The 17,096-nt window shown below is 42.6% G+C and overlaps 1 protein-coding gene across 14 annotated transcripts in view; it reads right to left on the bottom strand.

The window, feature by feature from the left end:
* The window catches only part of PIK3CB (phosphatidylinositol-4,5-bisphosphate 3-kinase catalytic subunit beta), a 186,912-nt gene that overhangs the window by 121,488 nt on the left and 48,328 nt on the right, over window positions 1-17,096 (bottom strand). For 10 of the 14 annotated variants that reach the window (XM_073359996.1, XM_073359999.1, XM_073360010.1 and 7 more), the window contains one exon: window positions 6,812-6,930. The exons of 3 other annotated variants lie outside the window; for them this stretch is intronic. The gene's annotated coding sequence lies outside the window, so the exon portion shown is untranslated. Of the gene's footprint in view, window positions 1-6,811; window positions 6,931-8,106; window positions 9,742-17,096 lie in introns of those variants that run through there. One more of the 14 variants, XM_073359998.1, reaches the window with a different exon arrangement.

The raw sequence follows: 17,096 nt of genomic DNA, 5'->3' as shown, positions 1-17,096 counted from the left end.
AACTACCCTAACAGAAAGTTTTCCCTAATGTCAACCTAAAAACCATCTTTGTTGCAATTTAAGCCCATTGCTTCTTGTCCCACCCTCAGAGGTTAACAAGAACAATTTTTCTCCCTCTTCCTTATAACAACCTTTTCAGTACTTGAAAATGGTTGTGTGTCCTTCCCCTCCGTACTAGTCTTCACTTCTCCAGACTAAACAAACCCAATTTTTTCAATCTTCCTTCATAGGTCGTATTTTCTAACTCTTTAATGATTTTTTTCCCTCTCCTCTGGACTTTCTTCAATTTGTTCACTTCTTTCCTGATATGTGGCGCGCATAACTGGACCCAGGCCTAATCAGCACAGAGTAGAGCAGAATTACTTCGTGTCTTGTTTACAACACACCTGCTAATGAATTCCAGAATGATGTTTGCTTTTTTTTGCAACGGTATTACATTACTGATTCATATTTAGCTTGTGATCCAGATCCCTTTCTGCAGTACTCCATTCTAGGCAGTCATTTCCCCTTTTGTACGTATGCAATTGATTGTTCCTTCCTAGGTGTAGTACTTTGCATTTGTCCTTATTTGCTTCAGACCATTTCTCCTGTTTGTCCAGACCATTTTGAATTTTAATCCTATCCTCCAAAGCACTTTCAATCCCTCGCAGCTTGGTATCATCTACAAACTTTATATCTGTACTCTCTATGCCATTATCTAAAATCACTGATGAAGATATTGAACAGAACCGGACCAAGAACTGATCCCTGCAGGACCCCACTTGATATGTCCTTCCAGCTTGACTGTGAACCACCGATAACTGTTTGGAAACCTATTACCAGAAGTAGTTATGCACACACCTTATAGTAGCCCCATCTAGGATGTATTTCCCTAGTTTGTTTATAAGAAGGTCATGCGAGACCGTATAAAATGGTTACTTACCTTCTCGTATCTGTTGTTCTTCGAGATGTGTTGTTCATGTCCATTCCAATCAGGTGTGTTCGTGTGCACATATACAGTAGCCAGAAGACTTTTCCCTAGCAGCATCTGTCAGGTCGGCCTAGATGCCCCCTGGAGTCGCACCATCATGGGGCTCAATATAGACCCCAGTTGACCCGCCACCGCTTCAGTTCCTTCTTGCTGGCTACTCCAACAGAGGGGTAGGAGGATGGGTATTGGAATGGACATGAACAACACACCTCAAAGAACAACAGTTATGAGAAGGTGAGTACCTTTTTTCTTCAAGTGCTTGTTCATGTCAATTCCAGTCAGGTGACCCACAAGACTAAATTCAGGAGGCAGGGTTGGAGTCTTCTACTGATTGGAGCACTGCTCGTCTGAAGGCTGCAGCGTCTCTGGCCTACTGGGTAATAGCATAGTGCGTGATGAAAGTATGATGTGGTCCTCCATCCACAGTGGGGACCTGCTCCAGGAATGCTGTTACTGAAGCCCGGGCCCTGGTAGAGAGCGCAGTGACTGGGGGTGTCGGAACCCCTGCTAGGATGTAGGGCTCATGAATGCAGGACATGATCCATGATTAAATGCATTGTGACAACACAGGCAGACCTTTCATTCTGTCCACCACTGCCACGAATAACTGGACCAATTTTCTAAATGGCTTCATTCTCTCAATGTAAAAGGCTAGTGCCCTGCGGACATCCAGTGAGTGAAGTCTCTGCTCCCTGCCGGTCGAGTGCAGCTTAGGGTAGAATACCAGGGAAAGATGTCCTCATCGATATGAACTGTGACACAACCTTCAGGGGGAAACCCTGTCCTTATAGAACACGTGTAAGGAGGCTTTGATGTTAGAGCCTTGAGCTCAGACACCCTCCTGGCCGAGGTTATCGCTACCATGAACGCCACCTTGTAAGACAGGTAGAGCATGGAGCATGTCACCAACGGTTCAAAGGGTGGTCCTATGAGCCTAGAGGACCAGGGTGAGGTCCAAAGTGAGGACAGGCTGACGGATATGAGGGTACAGTCTGTCGAGTCCTTTTAAAAATCGGCTGACCATAGCGTTAGCAAACATTAAGCGGCCCCCCCTGTGCCCAGATGAAAGGCCAATATGGCGGCTCAGTCTGCTCTTATTGAAGAAAACAAAAGCCCCTGCTGCTTCAGATGGAAGAGGTAGTCCAGAATGAGCAGCACTGAGGCTAGTGTTGGGAATGAAAGGCGCTGCGCCGACCACATTGAAAATCTCTTCCACTTGGCAAGGTAGGTGGCTCTAGTAGAGGGTTTCCTGCTGCCAAGGACTAGTCTAACCTGGTTTGAACAGGAACGCTCCATTGGGTTCAACCACGGAGCTTCCACACCATGAGGTGAAGCGAGACACAGTTCGGATGTTGAAGATGACCATGATCTTGCATCAGAAGGTCCTGGAAGAGTGGAAGAGTGACCAGGGCTTCCAGAGACATGACTAGATGACTAGACATGAGAGATGTGTACCAGTGCTGGCCAGGCTGGTGCTATCAATATGACCTGAGCTCATTCCCTCCGGATCTTGAGGAGTATCTTGTGAATGAGCGGTATGGGTGGAAAGGAGATGGCCTCCCCATGGAAGGAGGAACACGTCTGCTCTGGAGCCCGGGTTGTGATTCTGGAAGGAGCAGAACTGCTGGCATTTCCTGTTATGTTGCATGGTAAATAGGTCTATCTGGAGAAAGCCCCACCTCTGGAAGATTGAAAACGTGACGTCCGGGCGAAGGGACTAATCGTGGATGTGAAATGACTCGCTGGAGGTTGTCTGCCAGCTCATTCTGTACCCCGGGGAGATATGACGCTTGCAAGTGTATTGAACGTTCCACACAGAAGTCCCACAGCATGAGGGCTTCTTGGCACAGGGGAGAGGAGCCTGCGCCCCCATTCGCTGATATAGAACACTGCTATTATATTGTCCATCATAACAGATACACAATGTCTTGTTAAGTGTGCACGGAAGGTCTGGAATGCTCGGCGCACTGCTCTCTGACTTTGATGTGGAGAGCCAGGTCTGCGTGAGACCAGAGACCTTGGGTCCTGTGGTCTCCCAGATGAGCTCCCCGGCCTAAGTCTGATGTGTCCGTCGCTAGCAAGAGAGACGGCTGCGGACTAGCGAAGGAGACCCCTGAGTACACCTCCTGAGGGTCAAGCCACCACAGGAGGGAGTTAAGGACTGGAAGAGGCGGGGTCACGATCCTGTCCAAGCTGTCCCAGGCTGGGCAATACACTGACGTGAGCCACGACTGAAGAGATCAAAGCCTGAAGTCTGGCATGCTACACTACATAGGTACAGGCAGCCATATGACCGAGAAGCTTCAGGCAGTTCCTTGCTGTGGGGGTGGGAAACTGCCTGATGCCTCAAATGATATCTGTTGGGGCCTTAAATCTTGCTTCTGGCAGGAATGGCCCTGGCTTGGGTCGAGTCCAGTACTGCCCCTATAAACTCTATCCTCTGGACAGGGGACAGAGTCCATTTTGCTTCGTTTAGAAGGAGACCCAGGTTGTCAAAGGTGGCTCTGATGAATCTGACCTGAACTTCCACTTGGGTACTGGAATGGCCCTTGATCAGCCAGCCGTCAAAGTACAGAAACGCCTGTACCTGGTGCCTGCGCAGGAACACCGTGACAACTGCCATACACTTGGTGAAGACTCGAGATGCTGCTAACAGGCCAAATGGAAGGACTGTGAATTGGTAGTGGGTATTAGTCATCACAAACCTGAGGTACTTTCTGTGGGGCTGAGTAACTGCGATATGAAAATACGTGTCCTTCAAGTCGAGGGCAGCACACCAGTCTGCTGGATCCAGCGAGGGGATGATGGAGGCCAAACAGACCGTGCGCAACTTGAGTTTCTTCACGAACTTGTTGAGTTCTCGCAGGTCCAAGATGGGACTGAGGCCGCCCTTGGCTTTCAGTATTAGGAAATACTGGGAATAGAAGCGCCTGAGGAACTTCTTCCACTGCCCCTAGCAATAGGAGCGAGTGCAGCTCCTGTATAAGGAATGCTCATGAGAGGGGTCCCTGAAGAGGGATGGGGAAAGGAGGTGGAAGAGCAGAAGGGCACAGAATTGGATGGAGTATCCCCTCTCTACCATGTGGAGCACCCAGCAGTCCGAAGTAATACGGGACCATGCACAGTAGAAAGGGGATAGTCGGGGTGAAAAGGTAAGGCGGGGTGGATCCAGATCTCGCTCTTGTGCGCCATCCTTGACCACATCTTCAAAAGACCGGTTTGGCCCCTGAAGATGGCTTGGATTGTCCCGAGCTCTGGCCAAAGGATTGACACGGCCTTCTCCTGCTGTTCCGATTCCTCCTTCTGGAGCCATCTTGGCGGTTCTGATGACCAAACCATTGAGGAGGCTGCGAATAGAAGTGTCTCTGCTGCATTGAGGGCATATAGAGGCCCAGGGATCTGAGGGTGGCTCTGGAGTCTTTAAGGCTATTTATCCTTGTGTCAGTTTTTTCTGAGAAGAGAGTCTCACCCTCAAAAGGCAGGTCCTGAATGGTTTGCTGTACCTCGTAGGGGACACCATAAACCTGGAGCCACGAGCCCTTTTCCCGACCACGATGGGGTGTGCAAACACGGAACACCAGGCAATGCCAAGATAGCCGTGAGGTGGACTTTAAGAGAGCCGAATGCCAGATGCGGCTCTTTCAAGTGCACTAGGTAGTCCAGGATGCACGGGATTGAAGCCTGGAGTGAGAACACCTGCCGTTGAACACACCAAATGGAAAACCTTTTCCACTTTGCTTCATACATAATACTGGTAGAAGGTTTGCGGCTTTCCAGGAGCACCTGTCTCACCAAGTCTGAACAGGCAAGCTCAGCCTGGTTCAACCACGGATCCTCCAGACCATGAGATGGAGAGACTGAAGGTCCGGGTGAAGGAGACGACAGTGATTCTGTGAGATGAGGTTGGGGGCGAGAGGTAGACGCAGCAGGGCCCGGATTGACAGAACCAAGATAGTGGGGTACCAGCCCTGGTGAGGCCAAGCTGGGGCCACCAGTATGACATCCGCCTTGTCCCTGAGGACCTTGAGAAGCACCTTGTGGACCAGAGGAAATGGCAGGAAGGCGTATAGTAACTGACCGGACTACGGAATCGGGAAGGCGTCTGCAATCGACCCCGGACTGTGACACCGGAAGGAGCAGAAGGTTGGGCACTTCCTGTTGGTCCGCTTGGGGAACAGATCGATTCAGAGAAACCCCCATCTGCGGAAAATGGAGTGGATAATGTCTGGACGAATTGACCATTTGCGTATAAGGAAGCGTCTGCTCAAGCGGTCTGCCATTTCTGAACACCCAGCAGGTAGAAGGGCTTCCTGACAGAGAGAAGACAACCAGGCTCCACCTTGTTTGTTTAAATAAAACATGGCCGTGGTGTTGTCCGTCAACACTGCTACACAATGGCCCTGCAAGTGGGACAGGAACGCTTGGCATGCGAGGCAGATAGCCCTGAGTTCTTTGATATTGATATGCAGGGCCAGTTCCTCTACCTGCCATAGACCCTGAGTCATCAGGCTTATGAGATGCGCCCCCCAGCCCAGCACAGACGCATCCATTACCAGGGTCAGAGTGGGCTGGGGAGGGTGGAATGGGAATCCGGCGCCCATCATGTGGGGATCCAGCCACCAACACAGGGAATCGAGGGTATGCCTCTGGACGGTGAGCACCATGTCCAGACTGTCGCGGCCTGGGCGATATACGGACACCAGCAACACCTGTAGGGGCCTGAGCCTCAACCTGGCATGCTGCACCATGTAAGTGCAGGCTGCCATGTGACCCAGCAGCTTGAGACACTGCCTCGCTGTGGTAGTGGGAAAACTGCAGAGACCGGCCATTATGTGTGCAAGGGTTAGACGTCGGGCCTCTGGGAGGAATGCTCTCACTTGGTTCACATCCAGGACAGCCCCAATAAACTCTATACTTGTTGACATTGAGAATGATGCCCAAGCGGTCAAACTTGTCTCTGACTGGAATTGATATGAGCAAGCACTTGAAGAAGAAATATCGTTACCAAAGCATGGAAAGCATTAATGGTCCATACATAGGTGTCAGCAATCCAAAGTGTCTCTCAAATGGAACAATACTTAATGAAATACCAAACAGGGTGGTTACAAATGACAGCTATAAATACAAATTGGGTCACTTTATCTTAGACTATGCTGGTGACTATGGCTCTGAAATATCCATATACAATCCAGAAACAGCTGGATATCAGGATGAGTTTGGGTTCTATTATATTTCTGAACCTCAGGTCAGGTTTGAAAAACAAAAAGTAAAAAAATGAATCTCTAAATGAGCCTGCAGAGGCTGGTATGTTGCCAGTTCTATAAGCAAACCACCCAGGATTTACAATTCATACTTTACTATCCAATTTTCTTTAATACTATTTTATTTCCCATGTTGCCAAGAAGTGGAACATATGTATAATTAGGGAAAACTGTGGTTTATGATGTAAGTATTACAGCTTCAAATTCAATATCAGATGCAGGCAGAGTTATTAAAATGACCAACAGGTTTTAGGCATATAGCTATCATGTCTTCTCTAGACCACTACCTGTTCATAACCATACACACAAAGAATGCCTGGGAGCTTAGACAGAAGCAGCAGCTATCTCAGTCCACAGGACAGCAATTACCAATGAGATAGCAATGTCCTCTCCAATGATCTTATAAAAAGATTTCACTGGTGCTTTTGCACTCTGACATGTAGACCATTTGACCTCTATAGTATTTTGTAGAACATCGCTCCACACTAATACACTAATGACACACTAAACTGCCATAGACAAGATTTTTTTAAAAAATCTAACAAACAAAATTAAAGACAGACTTCACAGTGATACTTACTTCAGAGATGTGCTCCTGTTTGAGTGTCACTTGACAATGAATTTATTTTTGTTAAGCATAGTTTCCTTGTAATCACTACTGTTTTCTCTGAAGACTTTGTGCGATGATCCAAAAGTGACCTTAAAAACCAAAGCCAAAATAAAAAGCTGAGTAAATCTTGACAGAATGTAATTAAACAAATTAAAATATAAACTACTTGTCATTTTACGTGCTCCATAAATTCTCAATGAAAAAATGCCACAGATTAACCAGCACATTTCTGTTCTTTTCACATACTGTACAAGAATATAAATGTCACACAGTCTAGTACAGCATTTCTCAAATGTGGCCACCATGGCTGCATGAGGCCACAAGGCCCTGCAGACACAGCCTCCTGGGTTGTGATTGGCAGGAAGGGGGCAAAGTAGCAGCCCTTTCCTCTCCCTGTTGCTCCTGGATGCACAGCCTTGGTGTTGGTTGCTGGGGCCACCAGCAGAGTTGGGTCCTGCCCTCCTCTGGAGAAACCTGGAGCACAATGCGGGAGCAGCAGGCAGCCAATGAGTTCCCACCTTCCCAGAGGCAGTGAGGCTCAGGCTTTGGGCTTCAGCCCTGGGGTGGGCTCACATTCAATTTGTGATCCACTATAAGGATCTGGAGGTTCAGGAGTACTACTGACTAGCCAGTTATTTCCAATTTTGTAGTTGTGTGTTTGATTTTTCCTTCCTAAGTGCAGTGTTTTGCCATTCTCTTTATTGATTTTCATCTTGTTGAATTCAGACCAATTCTCCAATTTATCAACAAATGCCCTTTTGAATTCTAATCTACTCCTCCAAAGTGCAAATGACCCCTCCCAGTTTGGTACCATTTGCAGATTTTATAAGCATATGTTTCATGCCATTATCCAAGTCATTGATCAAATACAGGAACCAGGACAGACCCCACGGGACCCCACTAGACAAATCCTCAGTTTGACAGCAAACCATTGATAACTACTCTTTGAGTGTGTCTTTTTAACAATCTGCCTACCCACCTTACAGTAATTTCATCTAGACCACATTTCCCTAGTTTGTTTATGAAAATGTCATGTGGGACCATGTCAAAAGCCTTACTAAAATCATGACACACTGCATCTTACTGTTTCCACAAATCCACTGGGTCAGTAACTGTCAAAGGAAATTAGATTGGTTTGACATCATTTGTTCTTGACAAATTTATGTTGGCTATTACTTAAAACTCTAATATCCTCTTGGTGCTTGCTAACTCTTAATAATTTGTTCATGTATTGTTCAGATATCGAAATTAGGCTGACTGTTCACCTTTTTCAGTGTAGGAATCATGTTTGTCTTTTCCAGTTCTCTGGGACCTCACCCCTCCTCCATGAGCTCTCAAAGATAATCACAAATGGTTCTGAGGTAGCTTCAGCTAGTTCCTTAAATACCCTAAGATTAATTTAATCAGGCCATGCTGACCTGAATACATCTAACTTATCTGAATATTCTTTAACCTGTTCTTTCCCTATTCCAGCTTGTGTTCCTTCACCCCCGTTGTTAATATTAATTGTGTTAAGCATCTGGTCACCATTAACCTTTTTAGTGAAGACTGAAGCAAAATACACATTAAACACCTCAGCTTTTTTGGTGTTATCCATTATTAGCTCTTCTTCTCCATGCTAAGTAGAGGACGTACACTTTCCTGTGTCTTTCTCTTACTGCAATATACTCTTCTTGTTGCCCTTTATGTCCCTGGCTAAGTGTAACTCATTTTGCACCTTAGCCTTTCTGATTTTGTCCCTATATGCTTGTGCTATTCTTTTACATTCATCCTTAGCAATTAGCCCACATTTCTACTTCTTGTACAATTCCATTTTGATTTTCAGATCATTAAAGAGTTCTTTATGGAGTCATATAGGTCTCTTACTATTCTGCCTGTCTTTCCTTTGTATGGGGATGGGTTGCTGCTGTGCCTTTAATATTATCACGAGAAAATGCCAGCTCTCCAAACTCTTTTTTTCCCCTTAGATTTTCTTCCCATGGGGACCTTACCTAACAGTTCTCAGAGTTTGTTGAAGTGTGGTTTTTTTATTCCATTTTCCTTATTCTGCAGCTTTCACTCCTTCCTTTCCTTAGGATCATGAAATCTATCATTTCATGATCACTTTCACCCTAATTATCATTGGGTTTCAGATTCACTACCAATTCCTCCCTGTTAGTCAGAATCAAGTCTAAAATAGCTGTCCCTCTGGTTACTTCCTCCACCTTCTGAAACAAGAAGTTGTCCCCAGTACACTCTAGAAAGTCGCTGGATATTTTGTATGTTTGCTGTACTACTTTACTAATACATGTCTGGGTAGTTAAAATCCCCCTTTACTACCAGATCTTGTGTTTTGGATATTTGTGTTCTCTTGATTTGGTGATCCACAACAGATGTCTACTATGACATCACCCCAGTTTCTCTTTCCCCTTCCCCTCCCCCCACATTTACATTTACCCAGACACTTTCAACTGGTTGGTCTCTTACCACCTTCTAGACCTCAGAACAAATGCACATATTCTTGATGTTTAATGTAACACCTTTTTTCACCCCCTGCCTGTCTTTCCTGAACAATACACCCCACTACACCAATATTCCAGTCATGAGATTTATTCCATCAAGTCATAATTTAGTTTACGTACTAATATTTCCAGTCCTTTATTCTCTATATTCCCTGTATTTGTGTACAGACATCTAAGATGGTGAACAGATTTCCCCTACTATTTTCCCTCTTGTGGTTCCTATGACTGTACTATAATTTTCCATTTCCTCCCACCCTCCCCTAGATGGATACACAAGACTGTAAAGAAGCATCACCTCCCGTAGGTGGGTGGAATGTTGTGTGATCTGGACAGAGCCTTGGCTCCAACCCCAACACACCAGGCTGCATAACTGCACCAGCATGCTAAATTAAATAAATTAAGAGAACATTTGAGGAAACACTTTTCTGAGTAGGTGACTAATCTGCATTTAACAACTTTTTTTAAAAAAAAGTGTATGATAATATGAAGCCATATAATCCTCTCCCACCATAAAACCTAAAGAGAGGGGCTCACAAAAAGATAATCTCTGCAACAATCCTTATTAGGAGACCAGAGCCATATGTACACAGAGGTCCTGTAGCTCCACCACAACTCTGGCTTTGAAGACCCTACCTCCAGCACAGCCCTCCAGACCCCTATCCTCCAGCCTGTCTAGTCATCTCCCGCCTTCCCCCTCCCCTTGACCTCCAGTGCAGACTTCAACTCTATTCAGCAACTTCTGAGGCAGTGAGAGGGGGAGAATGGGGGTAAAGGGGAAGTAATTGAGTACTCCAGTGTGAGTGGAGATAGCTATAAGCAGAGGAAGGCTAGAAGAATGTGGTATCTAATAAGCTTTTTTTTGCTCTTCTTCCGTTTCTCTCTGCCTGCCTGTCATTTTGAAGAGTGGAGAGCTTTGTGGGTGAAGCCAAGGTTATCACGATCCCAGAGAAGTAGTGAGACAAAGGCAGAGACTTCAGGTATGCTCTGTTGTAAGGACAACTGCCATCCTGATATCCAGGAGCATCCTAGGAGAGGAAAATAAGCAGGGTGGATTGATTTAAATCAAAGCAAATTAAATCACTTACTTTAATCATGATTTAAATCAATAGGAAAGAAACCTTGATTTAAATCATCAATTTTGATTGCATTGCATTTGTACTTTAGTTATTTTCCTAAAGAAAAGTTAACTCATCAGCTGGTAACCACAAAAACATGAGTTGCAACTAAATATAGCCTTTTCACTAAATTTGGTCCTTCTTTTGCTAACCAGTGAGAGAGTGCGTCTATACACATTTAAGCCATTATCTAGCTTAAACTCACATTTATATAGATGGTTAAATTTCACATTTTTTAATGTTAGAAAATGGTGAATGATGCATTTCTTATTTACTACGTGATTAATTTTTACTTGCAATTTGTGTCAAACTATTTATCTAGCAATTCAATTAAAAATGCATAGCACTATTTAATATTTTTATTAAATAAACCTACCTTAAATGTGCTTGATGCATAAGAAAAAAGTTTTATCAAAACATGTTTTGCATTTAAAGCTAACTGATTTAACAAACAAAAGAAGTATCTGTAGTTAGTACATTTAACTGATTATTTCTGGTCGCTGCATAATTAGAACTAGTAGATCTCATCCTCTCACACTTAGTTTTTATTCATAGATGGCAAGAGGAAAAAAACCTTTTCTGCATTTTCAACTCTCAATTGGTTTCTTAACTTTGAACGAACTAGTCATTGGGTTAAATTAAGTGAATAAACTACTCCTCTGCACCTGCAGAAGAGTACACTGCTGTTTAAAGCTAATTTAGCACTTCACCAAATGCTGGTTCCAGCTATTTAGCCAGACACTTCCAACACTTCAGTGATTTGATGTTCTTCAAAAATTGGCAGCAAACATGTATGGCTTAATATTATTTTTTTGTATTTAATTTAAATTATTATAATAGATTACAATACAATTAGGCTTTACCATAAGTTGTCAATTTCAAATAGGTTTTTAATTTAAATTTAAAAAGTGATTTAAAGTAAAATAATCTGATTTTTTAAATAAAAAAAAAAATTATCCACCCTAAAGATAACTCACTATTGAAGATTTGGGATAGATGTCCTAGGCCTGAGAAAGACTGTGGAGCTATTTAAATTTAACCATAAAGAAGTTTCATGATGTATATGTCCATTTTACAAAATTAAAAGATTTTTTGAGCTCTGATAGATCAGGGTTTCTCTTAATTTGCTTTTTATTTATTCACAATTATATTTGCACCTATCATTACTAGGCACAATTACAACAGTTAGAGGAACAAACTCAATTAAAAATAAAAAGCATAATATAACCAGAGAATTCCTAAATGACCTTTATGTTCCATAAGAGCAAATGCCTTTGATATGTTTGAAGAAGTCTAGTTCACAAGTAAAGGTACGTGATTGACTATAGCTGATGACTTTCCACAATTCTTCATTCTGATTGCTCTTTTGTGAGCACACTACTACATGCATGCTCTTGTTTGAAGAAGGCAGCCAAAACTCCAAAACAACTTTCCTCTGCGTACACAAGTTAAAATTTGTAACACCAAACTGATCTGGACTACTTAGTTAACATTTTCAAGTAAGTACCAGGTGAACATACCTACTGTTCTATGTTTTTTGGAATTTCCAGATGCCTTTCCAAACAAAACAACAAAAAACAAAACACAAATAAATTCCTCTGGTCTCAAGTCTTGAAGACATGGGCATGCTATTAATTACACTACAGGACTAAATGCAAGTGCTGTTGAAGCCCAGCAGATATGTTTTTAATCACACATTACCTTTTATTGCATCAACAAGCTTTCAAACCATAAAGGCCCTTTATCAGGCTAGTGAAGAGCTTTCAAACAGGTTCTGCTGCAATCCAACAGATTGTATGAATTCACAACAAGCACTTTTGCCAGAAGAGCAAGAGCAGTAGTAGCCACACTGCAGTCCCTTCTCCCGCACATTAAGCCGTTGTGAAAGTTAAGCAAAAGATAAATCTAAGGGGGAAAAGTTAAAACTACTCCAGAGCCAAAAAGAAAAGATCTTTTAAAAAGTGTTCAAGTCTAGGAAATAATGTAATTTTTGGCAGCTAATAAATTCCATTTATTAAAGTTCAGCTCCTTAAATACTAAAGTATGCTAAAAGTTCTATCACAGCTGTAAGGAAAAGATATTAATTCCACCACAACTAAAAAGTAGACATTTATAAAATCACTATTTCAAGAATGTCTAGAAGTCCCAATCTATTTAAAATAGAAATCCACAATTTTAAGAAAGGAAAAAAAGATTTTGAACAGCCAGTCAAACAAAATGTACCTGTAAACTGAAAGTCAAGCGGTGTTGTTGTTGTTCTTTGGCCTATGTATCACCATCAGTAATAAAGATGCTACAAACGAAACAACACTAGCAAATTCTATGTTTTGACCTAAGTTATAGAAGAATCCTGCTCACACTCTGAGCTTTATCGATTCTGTAGTTCTAAAACATCTAATTTGTTGTTAAAGCAAACAAAAAGTATGACTGAACGCACATGGATCAAATCAGGTGAGTAAAAACACCCTTTTAACAGTCACTTTTCCGACCATAACCACACACTGAAAACAGGCAAGAACTGCTCTTTTTTTCCTGTAGTTCCCTATTTCACATGTTTAAAGGAAGTACTTTTATACCATGTGAACATACTTATTGCTTAATATACCTCCAAAATATCTCTTATCACTACTATTTTGCAAACTTTTTTGGAGGGGAGGGGGAAGGGAAAGAGGGTTAACTTTCTGTTGCAATCTCCTCACGTGGGGCCCAATCCAAAGCCCACGGCAGTTATCAGGAGTTTCTCTGTATTATGTCAGTGGGTTTTGGATTAGGTCCTATGCTACATCAGACTCTGACCCAGTTTACTTGCTTCATCTGTAGTTCTGCAAATATTTTACCCATTACATGCTAACTTTTTTCAAAATGAAGCTATTACTACTTTCTGTTCCCTGAAATCTCTTCCAGATAGGAAAAACTGAGTAATATAGAATAACACACCGATTTTCACTTCCTCACCACGTTTCAGTTAACATACCGTATGTTTAGTTCCCTAATTTTCTTTTTGTTGTGAGGGTTTGATGTACATAAAAACACATTAGAAGAGCCAAACTGAAAAAAATAATTTTGTGTCCAAATAATCACGTTACTATAATTATCCTTTCCTGTGAAGTTGCTAATAACTGCACTCTAGTAATCAAGTTTTCATGTAAAAAATCATCTGTAACCATAATGGTTGTTGAAATAACTTTCAAAATGTGCACTAAAGGTAGATTCAGCTATACATCAGATTAACAGCATGAAATACTTCAGAAAAATGTGAACTGCTGCTATCCTGAACTATGCTGCAGTGTAGTTTTATCTCTGACAAGTACAATTTAAATACCAAAAATCAACTATTCCGCTGCTGATACTTCAGAAGAAGCATCAATGGCTAACCCCATCATTGTTGGACATAGCTTTGGATATAAATGTGAAGTGCTATAGGTCAGCTAGTCACTGACCTTGGTAGCTGTTATTGGGAATGAAGAATTCTAACACCCACTAACAAGTGTAAAGACAGGTTTCAGAGTAACAGCCGTGTTAGTCTGTATTCGCAAAAAGAAAAGGAGGACTTGTGGCACCTTAGAGACTAACCAATTTATTAGAGCATAAGCTTTCGTGAGCTACAGCTCACTTCCTCAGATGCATATCGTGGAAACTGCAGCAGGCTTTATATATACACAGAGAATATGAAACAATACCATATTGTTTCATATTCTCTGTGTATATATAAAGCCTGCTGCAGTTTCCACGATATGCATCTGAGGAAGTGAGCTGTAGCTCACGAAAGCTTATGCTCTAATAAATTGGTTAGTCTCTAAGGTGCCACAAGTCCTCCTTTTCTTTTAAGAAGTGTAAAGTCTCCTTAGGACTACCTCCCAAATGCCAAAAAACAAAACCTTTTATGGCTGGGTGCTAAATGCATCAAGCATCAAAACCTTCAGCTTCTTTCTTCTCTTCTACTCCCCCCAGCTTTTTTCAATATCATAGAGTCTCTAGTATGTCACACCATGGTGCTGAAGAAAATAAATTATTACCTACTGTGACATTGCAGTCCATATGTTTTATGGAAATATGCTTATGAGTGTAAATATAACATAACTGGAACATTCTTTATGCAAAAGGTTTCTTGTAAGGTATCATTACAAAGCTTATCATCTACTGAGTGTGTGAGGAAAGGACTTTTTCCAGAAGTATCACTAGGCAATGCATGTTCCCCTGTCCTTCTCGTGCACACAGAGTTGAGGGTATAAGAGAGTTGTGGCCACCACCTCATTCTCCATTCCTTCGGACGGCTTACTAATACCTGAAGTTGCAGGGGAAGGAGGAGGATTGCACAACACATCTCACAGAACAACAGTTACTGCACAGACAGATAACTTTTTTCTCCTTCAAGTGTCTGTGCGCACACATATTTCCACTCACCAGCAGTTTCTTTGCAGGTGATGGGACTTCAGATTACTTGAAGGGAAACAGCAGGGCTGACTTCTGAAGTTGGCATTGTCCTGGGAAGATTCAGTGACAGCATATTGTCTAGAAAAGGTAAATACCAAGGACCACACAAATGTCCATCACCACTATGTTACTCAAGATAGCTGACCAAACGGAATGTGCTATTACTCTCAGAGGAGAAACCTTTGCTAGATTATAGCAGAGTTGGTTACAGTAAGATATCCAGTGAGATATACACTGGTTGTAACCGGTTGCCCTTTACTCCTTTCACCAAAGCCTAAAAAAGTCTAGCAGATGATCTGAGAACATTTTGTGTTGTCCAGATAGAAGGATAGAGAGCCCTCCAAACGTACATAGAAAGACGCTTCTCTTGGGTTTGCTGGAATGGGGTTTCTGAAAAAACATTGGAAGATGAATGAACTGAGTGAGGTGAAATGCAGATACAATCTTAGGCATAGACATAGGATATCACCTAAGAGAAACCTGGTCTTTGTGAAATGGCATGAAACAGGGGGTTCACAGCTAGCGATGCCTGGAGCTCCAACACCCGTCGTGCAGAAGTAACTAACTGCTACCAGAAATACAATTTTCATTTGATAGCAAAGATAAGTAAGATGTTGCTAAAGGTTCAATGGGAAACCCATTAAACTCTACAGAACCAAATGCAGGTCCCGTGAGGGTACTGGATCAGACACATGAAGGTACATATGAACAATGCTCTTTAAAAAAAAAGAAAAAAAACCTAGATACCAAGAGATGCAAAAAAGACAAAAAATCTATCTACTGGTACACATATTGCAGAAATGGAGACTAAATGCACCCTCACTGAACCGATGGAGAGGCCAGAAAATTTCAAATGAAGTGAAGTCTCTATTATATGCCTAGTTTCCATATTTCGCGGTGACAACTTGTGAGACTCAGCCCATGCTAAGAACCATTTCCATTTTGCTGCATAATTGGCTCTGTTTGTGTCCTTCCTGCTGCACACCAAAATGGCTTGGACATTCTGTGAGTACTCTTCCCTCACTGCTCAACCAGAGATCATCCACACTGTGAGGTAAAGAGACTATAGGGTAAGGTGCAGTATATCGGCTTGGTTATGATACACAAGGTCAGTACTGCCTTGTCCAGGCTGGTGCTATGAGGATTAACGTTGTTTTGTCTCTTTAGCTTCCTGATCACCCTCAGAATTAGAGGGACAGAAGGAAACGCATACATCACAAGACCTGACCAAGGGAGAAGGAAGATATCTGTCAAAGAATCTGGAGCAGAATTTCCTGCATTTGCTCTTCAGATTGGTTGCAAAGATGTCTATTACTTGAAAGAGCCGATGTGGAAGGTCTGTGTACTGATGCCTCAAGACGGTTTAGGAAGTTCCTACTGAAGAAAACTGCAATAGTATTCATCACTCTCTTTAGCAAGACATTGTTCTTTATGCACAAGTTGCCTACATGGATCATTTCTTGGCATAATTGATTAGATCTCAGATCTCTCTGCCTGTTCAGATAAAACAGTGGTGTTGTCAATAAACACCTGAACCCCCTCCTCCCCAGTTTCTGATGGTGGAAACTAACATCTCAAAAGCTCTCTGAACGATTCAAAGGGCCAGTATATTTATATGTAAGGCCCAGGAGGTTTTGCTCCAAAGTGCCTAAGCCTGAAGCTGACCCAGGTGGGCTCCCCAACCTTTGGTGGAGCCATCCATTACCAGAGTCACAGTTGGTTCTGCTGGCAGGAAGGGAATACCCTTGCGTACATTTTGAGGGCCCATCCACCAATTCAGAGACTGAAGCACTCAAGCAGGCACACAAATCAACATGTACACAAAATGCCTGTTTAGGCAATATACCATGTGGATCCAGGTCTGAAGAGGACACCTGTGGTGAAGTCTGGTATGCTAACTCACATACTTGGACGAGGCCATGTGACCTAATAGCTGCACACAAACCCAAGGACATCAGTATTGTTGTGATTGGAGGAATTTGGACAGAGAGACTATGGACTGGAATCTGTCCATTGGAAGATGAACCACACTGGCTGTACAGTTTAGATCTGTCCCTATGATATTTATTATTTGTGTTGGTTGTAACGTCTATTTGTCTATATTTAATTTTAGACCAAGATGAGAAAAAAAGGATGTCCGATGAGCAAGATGCTGTTTTGGACGTGGGAACCTGATCTTTTCCAAATTAGCCAACTGTCCAGATA

This window comes from Lepidochelys kempii, chromosome 9 (assembly GCF_965140265.1).
Source record: "Lepidochelys kempii isolate rLepKem1 chromosome 9, rLepKem1.hap2, whole genome shotgun sequence".
NCBI lineage: Eukaryota > Metazoa > Chordata > Testudines > Cheloniidae > Lepidochelys > Lepidochelys kempii.
Note: the sequence above shows the minus strand (reverse complement) of the source record. Positions and strands in the feature narration are given on the sequence as shown.